Source organism: Tachypleus tridentatus, chromosome 12 (genome assembly GCF_004210375.1).
Source record: "Tachypleus tridentatus isolate NWPU-2018 chromosome 12, ASM421037v1, whole genome shotgun sequence".
NCBI classification, from domain to species: Eukaryota; Metazoa; Arthropoda; class Merostomata; order Xiphosura; family Limulidae; genus Tachypleus; species Tachypleus tridentatus.
The window spans coordinates 55,122,617-55,130,439 of record NC_134836.1 but is presented as its reverse complement, the minus strand read 5'-3'; positions in this window follow the sequence as shown (position 1 = coordinate 55,130,439).

Sequence of the window (7,823 nt, the reverse complement as noted above, 5' to 3'; positions counted from 1 at the left end):
CAATTTGTCTTTATATTTATTTATACAGAGTACGTTAAATTATTAATATTCTAGTTGAATCGTACAACATTATAACACAGATCTTCCGAAGCTTTAAATCTAATCGTGTATTCTGCAACCTCTTTCTTAACCCTGGGATATGATGAAACAAAAAATAAACAAGGATGACGTATTCGAGAAATTCCTTAGAAAAACCTTTTCTTCTGTGGAATAAAAAAAATTCAGTTATAACACAATCTCTAGAAATAATCTTTGGAACCTCGTGACCCTGAACTCACATTCAATGAAGTAGCGCACTTTAGTATCATGATGAGTTGCTGTTGTTGAATTAAGCACAAAGCTACACAATGGGATATCTGTGCTCTGCTCACCACGGGTATCTAAACCCGGTTTTTAGCGTTGTAAGTCCTCAGATCATGATAAGAGCTGACATATAACAACTGTATATAATAATACCAGAGTTAACACTCAGTTAAAACTGTCATTATCTTTCTTGAATATTAAATTTTAATATCTTTCGACGTTCCGAGCATCATGGTTTATCCTTTAACAACATACACTGCTGGCCAACATCTTAAGGCCAATCAAAATAAAGAAAAAAATATGCATTTTGTGTTGTTATACTCAACTACTTATTTGAGTAGAGCTTCGAAAGATGAAAATAAGAAAAGGAAAAATGAAATAAAATAGTTTTTTAGCATTTAATAGGGAAAATGTGAACACTATGATATTAGCCTAAATACTAGCTGGTCGAAAGTTTAAGACCATACTGAAACGAAGCGTTAATCGGTAAACACGTAACGAAATTTAGTCATTTGTGTTCAAGCATTAGCGTTGTCAACGTCTCCCACTGACATCTTCTGTGTTACATTGGGTAAAAACATGACAAAGGCTAAAAAGTTGACAGAGTTTGATTGTGACAGAATTGTCGAGCTGCAAAAGCAAGGTCTCTCTCAACGTGTCATCGCTGGTGAGATTGGGTGTAGTAAAACTATTGTTGCAAATTTCTTAAAATACCCTTAAGGATGCGGAACGAGAATTTCAAGTTGTCGGCCCAAAAAAATTTCGCCGGCGTTGAGCAGAAGGATTCGACGGGTTGTCCGGCAAGACATCAGCCGATCGTCGAACCAGATTAAGGCCCTTACGGACTCATAATGCAGTACAAGAACAATAAGACGGCATCTACGAGAGAAAGGCTTTAAAAACCGTAAACGACTTCAAAGGCCACGCCTCCTTTCACACCACGAAATAGCTCGGTTAAACATTACTGAAAAACACCAAACATGAGACGCAGAAAAGTGTAAGAAGGTTTTGTTCTCTAGTGAGAAAAAATTTAACTTGGATGGTCCACATTGTTTCCAACGTTACTGGCACAATAAGGATATCCTACTGGAGACATTTTCTAAACGACACAGTGGAGAAGGTTCCATCATGATATGGGGTGCTTTCTCCTTCCATGGAACAATGGAGCTTCAGGTTATACAGGTGCGTAAAACAGCAGCTAGCTAAATTGGCATGTTGGAAAGAGCATTCTTATTGACTGAAGGCCCTCGCTTGTGTGGAAACGACTGGATCTTTCAGCAGGACAATGCCGCAATCCACTATGCCCGCAGAAGAGATTTTAAAGTACGCAACTTGCGTTTTCATGCAATAGCTACGACATATACTTGCGATAACAAATCAAACGTTATTTTGAAAATAATTATTTTACCCGTCCAATAACTACAGATGATGTGAGAGTTAACATTTTAAAATAGTCAACATAAAGAACTCAATCTTTAATCCAGAAAGCAAAGTCCATGACCAATAAAAGATCGTTTATCGAGCTCAATATACGCAACTGGACGTCTTAAATTAATATATTCACTTGCGGTTATTCTAAAACAATTGTTTTTTCCAGTCGATTATTACAAAGAGACTTACTTGTTTATTGAAGTTAAATCTTTAACAGCGAACCATTGAGACTATCGTGACAGTAAACTGTCACAAAACTTATGTTTATGGTTACAAACCACTTGAAAGGTGTTCTAAAATCGGTAGTAATATACACTTTGTACGTGAATATATGATACCACCCTTATGGTAAGTTTACAACAGATCAAAATAGTAAGTAGTGCTTCTCAGAAACGTGGTTTAATCAGGGGCGTAGATCCTGGGGGATGGGGGGATATATCCCCCTTCATTTTAGGTGGGGGGTATGGTGCATACAATCATCCCCCCCTACAGTTTGGTCTGTTGAATTGTTTCATTGCATCACAGGCCTACAAATTGTATGTTTGTTCTTGTGATTCTCGTGTTATTACCAATCGAATTACATAATTAGGCCTAGATGTAGACTTTTTCAGTAGCCAAATGTACCTCTTTAAAAGCTTTTCGATCTAAGCGATAGTTCGTAAGTATCAGTTAGTAGGTTCACCAAATCAGAGATTACCAATTTGCAAATTGAACAGTCCACATAAGTGGTTGCAAAAATCATCTCCCCCATCGGGTGTAAAAAAAAATCTACGCTCCTGGGTTTAATATTAACTTGCCCCCCAGTGGCTCAGCGGTGTGTCTGCGGACTTGCATGCTGAAATCCTGGTTTCGATACCCGTGGTGGGCAGAGCTTTGTGCTTAATTCAAAACAACAACAACAACAAATTAATATTAACCATTTACAATAGAGTGATAGGAATGACATACTGTTTAGGTTTTTACATAATTAAAGATCGTTTAGAATTATGTTTTCTTTGAAACATGGTGAAGTGACATATTTAACTATTGGTGATAAATTCATGTTTTAAGTTTTGTTGCTTGATCTAACGTTATAAATTGTTTTGGTTCATTTGAAATGCATGAAAGCCAGCACTGACGAAGAATGACTTACATAGACGGTTGAACGTATTTAATGGAATTATTTTCTTCTACTAATAGTATTCAGTTACCTTTTACGTTCGTGGTCTTGGCTTCCATAATTTCAGTCAAACATGTTAATACACAGAACATTATTTTAAGTACCAGTCTATAAATTATTTTACAATTATGGTAATTAATTCCTCAGAAAACATAAAAAGCTTGTAATGTCCTCTTTTTTCTTGGAATTTTGAAGAAAATTACAGAAACATATTATGCCTCACTAACTTTAGTGTAATGTATAAAAAATAACATACTTTACTACACAACAAATGATCTACTTTCTGTGACAGCAAAATTCTAACTCAGTCTGGGGTTATACAGACATGAACTCACTGTTCTGTTTAACATAAGAAAGATTCCACAGGTAACTCTACCACTTTACTTGGCATAGGCAAGTGGTTAAGGTACTCGACTCGTAATCTGAGGGTCGCAGGTTCGAATCCCCGTTACACCGAACATGCTTGCCCTTTCAGCCGTGGGGGCTTTATAATGTGTCGGTCAATCCCCCTATTCATTGGTATAAGAGTAGCCCAAGAATTGACTGTGGGTGGTGATGGCTTGCTGCCTTCCCTCTAGTTCTGCACTACAAAATTAGGGACGGATAGCGCAGATAGCCCTCATGTAGCTTTGCGCAAAATTCAAAAACATGCAGACAAATCCCTTGCGAGATAAATATATTATTATATATTATTATAACAGAAGATTATTGTACATACGTTCCTTATTATAATTTGTTTCAGGACATTCTTTGTCTTCTGTCATGTCAGGGTCATTCATAGAAAATAAAAGATCGTATTTTCTACTCAGCCTATAGTATAACAGCAATATTTATTAGCCGTATTTATATACCATGTGTGCACACACAACTAATATTTTATTTTGTTTTTTTCTTTTCTGGCTCTATAGCTAATAAAACGAGAACAAACATATTACACTACATGTATTCAGTCGCGTCTCAGTTATGGATTATCTAACCAAATCGTATCAGATTCATAGGTTTTTTAAAAGATAAGAACCTTTAAAGCCGGATAAGGTAAAATCATTATTATACCATGATTTCCTTACTGCATGTGAGATATTTCTATTTTTTACCGCTAAGAAATAAGTGGCCATTCTGTGAAAGTGTCATATACTTAAACTGTTGTTTGTGGATTTGATTTGCCGTAGAATGAAATATTGTTTATATTTTGGAGGGCTAAACGTTTAGTAACGTAGCCATCCTTACTTTTCTAATTTTTGAATTATTATAATTACACAGATTTGCGATGTGTTATTGGTTTGTAACTTCTACACGTTCTACTGTATTTTCTTTATGCTGAATCAGAAATGATATACATTTTTCTCCACGTAGAAAGTTTTTAGAAAACGTCATATGTACCCTTTTACATCAGTAAATCATTTCCATTGAAAGGGATCACATTTTGTGGATTGGTTGGATGGTTGGTTCTTATTGGCGCAACACATATGAATTATCAGCAGCCAAACAACCGGTTTAAAAAATGTGAAATTAAACTCCTTGTAAAATGGAAAAGTGGCCCGGTATTGTCAGGTGGTTAAGGCACTTCACTCGTAATCCGAGGGTTGCGGATTCAAATCCCTGTAACACCAAACCTGCTCGCCCTCTTAGCCGTGGGAGTGTTATAATATGCGGTTAATCTCATTATTTGTTGGTAAAAGAGTAGCCTAAGAGTTGGTGGTGGGTTGTGATGACTAGTTGCTTTCACTCTAAATTAGGGATGGCTAACGCAGATAGCCCTTGAGTAGCTTTGCGTGAAATTAAAAAAAAACATAAACCAAAATGAAAACGTGAATAAAAATAAAGCTAAAGAAACTTCAAACAACAGATAAAACTTATGTAGAATTAAAAAGACAGAAACACAACTGAGGCGGACAGTTTTACCATTGCTAATGACAGTACCTAATGTTAGGGGGTGAAACCATGGCAGTTTCATGTCTAACATGGTGCCGTCGTTCTGAGTCGAAACGACAGCACAACAGTAAAACGTGGGCTATCGTGACTTGAGTATAACACGGGCCACGTAATTGTGCATATGTCCCAGATAACATGAAGTGATGAGTTAAAAAGCTGTGAATAGTGCATAGCCTAGCCAGTACTACTTCCTCCTTCCGATGCTAACGGAAATAAGATGACCAAAGAGGAACAGAAAGTTTGATTTGGGAAAGCTTGTTATCACGTTGCCCACTCCCAGTCCATTGCCATTTGGCAGAGAACAGAGTCAAGAGTACAGGAACCATAGTCCATGTATGGATAAGGCACGGAAGTGATAGCACCAAGCGCAGACAGATTTAGCTGTGGTGTTGGCGAGTTCGTTCTCGCGAATACCGACGTGGACCGATATCCAGAGAAACTGGATAAAAGTAGAAGATAAAGTGACGTGGGCAAGTCAGTTTTGAATACCGACGTGGACCGATATCCAGAGAAACTGGATAAAAGTAGAAGATAAAGTGACGTGGGCAAGTCAGTTTTGAATACCGACGTGGACCGATATCCAGAGAAACTGGATAATGGTAGAAGATAAAGTGACGTGGGCAAGTCAGTTTTGAATACCGACGTGGACTGATATCCAGAGAAACTGGATAAAAGTAAAAGATAAAGTGACGTGGGCAAGTCAGTTTTGAATACCGACCAAAAGAGAATAAGAATTAACTTGATATGATCCCAAAGCTGGTAACAAGTAGGTGTACACCTAATCAAGTAGATATACACATAATTAAGTAGATGTACCCTTAATCAAGTAGGTGTACCTCTAATCAAGCTGGTATCACATAATCAAGTAGATGTACCCTTAATCAAGTAGGTGTACCTCTAATCAAGCTGGTACCACATAATCAAGTAGGTATACACCTAATCAAGTAGGTATGAACTGTCTGTTTTAAAGAGAATGGCAGGATGATTAGAAAGACGTTTTGCAAAGAGAAAGTGACACTTCCGTTAGCGAGTATTTGCCTTTTTCATATGATTCAGAGAAACGTCACACTTGGGGATGGTAATAAGCTACGGTTCAATAGACTGATAGTTTAGACAGCAACGTCATCCCAGAACACAAAGGCAACTCTTCTGATAAAGCATAGCCCACTGAGGAAGAAAACCACAACCTCAAATGGGATGCTGAGGTAAAGATCGAGGCTTTGAAGCATGCAGTGAAGATAGCTGTAAACAACAGAGGTGTAGAAGAGGTTCGTGAGACTCGACGTACAAACTCTGGACTGGAGAAACAGAAGCCCCAGGGTCCATGGAAAGAAGAATAACACCGAGACAGAGCTCGAGATCGGAGTGAATACCTTGTTTGCGGTAAAAGTGCATACAAACCTGTTGTAAGTAAAAAAGTAAAATCATTTGTTGTAGTTCACTTCATTAAACGATTGAGAGCGGTTTGAAGCTGCCACTCAATAAACCTCATGCTTCACGACCCACGTAAAGGAGACTCTGTTTGCAAAGAGAGCAGAGAGTTTTCGAGTGATAGCATTAATCTTCACACTGAAAAGTGTGACACCAAAGACACAGCTCTGAAGGACTATAAGTCCTAAAAAATGGGCAAATGACCATGCAACCCATGTGAGTGGGGGCTCGCAAATTGCCACGCCTCCACGTAGTATGGTAAGCCTTCTCATGTGCAAAAAATGCTACCACGAGATGTTGGTGCTTCAGAAAGACTTCTCTGATCGACGTGTCAAGTCAAAGCAGTGGTTCATGATGGACCTCTGTCGTTGGAACCCACCCTGTGTGAGCTAGGGGAGGGTGTTTGTTTCAAGAAACAAACAAGACGAGAATTAAACATCCTCTATAAGATCTTACAGAGACAACTCGTCAAAGCAACTGGATGGTAATTTGAAGGAATCTTGGAATTCTTCTCGTCAAAACAACTGGATGGTAATTTGAAGGAATCTTGGAATTCTTCTCGTCAAAGCAATTAGATGGTAATTTGAAGGAATCGTAAAATTCTTCTCGTCAAAGCAACTGGATGGTAATTTGAAGGAATTTTGGAATTCTTCTCGTCAAAATAACTGGATGGTAATTTGAAGGAATTTTGGAATTATTCTCGTAAAAACAACTTGATGGTAACTTAAAGAAATCTTGGAATTCTTCTCAGGCTTAGGAAAAGTGAGGACAATAGCCTGGCGCCAAGCATCAGGAAAAGTATTTTCCTGCAAGATCTTGTTGAAAACCAGATGAATAGCAAGAGAGGCGAAGCATCTTGTAGAAATATCATCAGTTCCATCTGATGTATTGCAAGACTGATGAAGAGCAAGCCTGAATTCCATTAATGATTATAGTCGTAGTGACAATCAATCCGAAAGGAAAGAGGCGATTGCTCTGCTCGAGTCTTGATAGCTAAGAAGGTGGGGGATGGAAAAGAAGTGCAATATGCAAGAAAAAAGTTTGTGCCAAGTGTTGGCAATGCTCTGGCCATTAGCAACGTTCTGACCATCAGAGAACAAGTTCGAAAGGAGACAGAAGTATACTTTCCACTGACCTTCCGAATCTTGTTCCATATGACTTTGGAACTGGTGGTAGAAATGATGCTGGTTGTGTATTTAATATAAGATTTCTTTTGGCTTTGACGTCTAACCTGCTGAGCTTGTGCATTGGTCCTCTGAAAAGCGATATAGTTTGAAAATGTTGGATACCTACGATAGGTATCCTTGGGCCGTTTCTGAGGTTTTTCATGCCATGTGGAAGGCAGTATCCCATCACTGACTAGGATACAATAGAAAAACTTGTCGAAGATTTAGGTATAGATTGTGCACCTGCCTAGACAATACAGTCAGTTTACTACTACCGCACACTGGTTTATCGATGGCTTACAGATGACAACAGTATTAAGTTCCAAGAGAGCAATGAAAGAAGGTCAGTTTGCTTATTCCAACTACCACCTAGGCAAACGGGTAGGGTGGCATCAATCAAT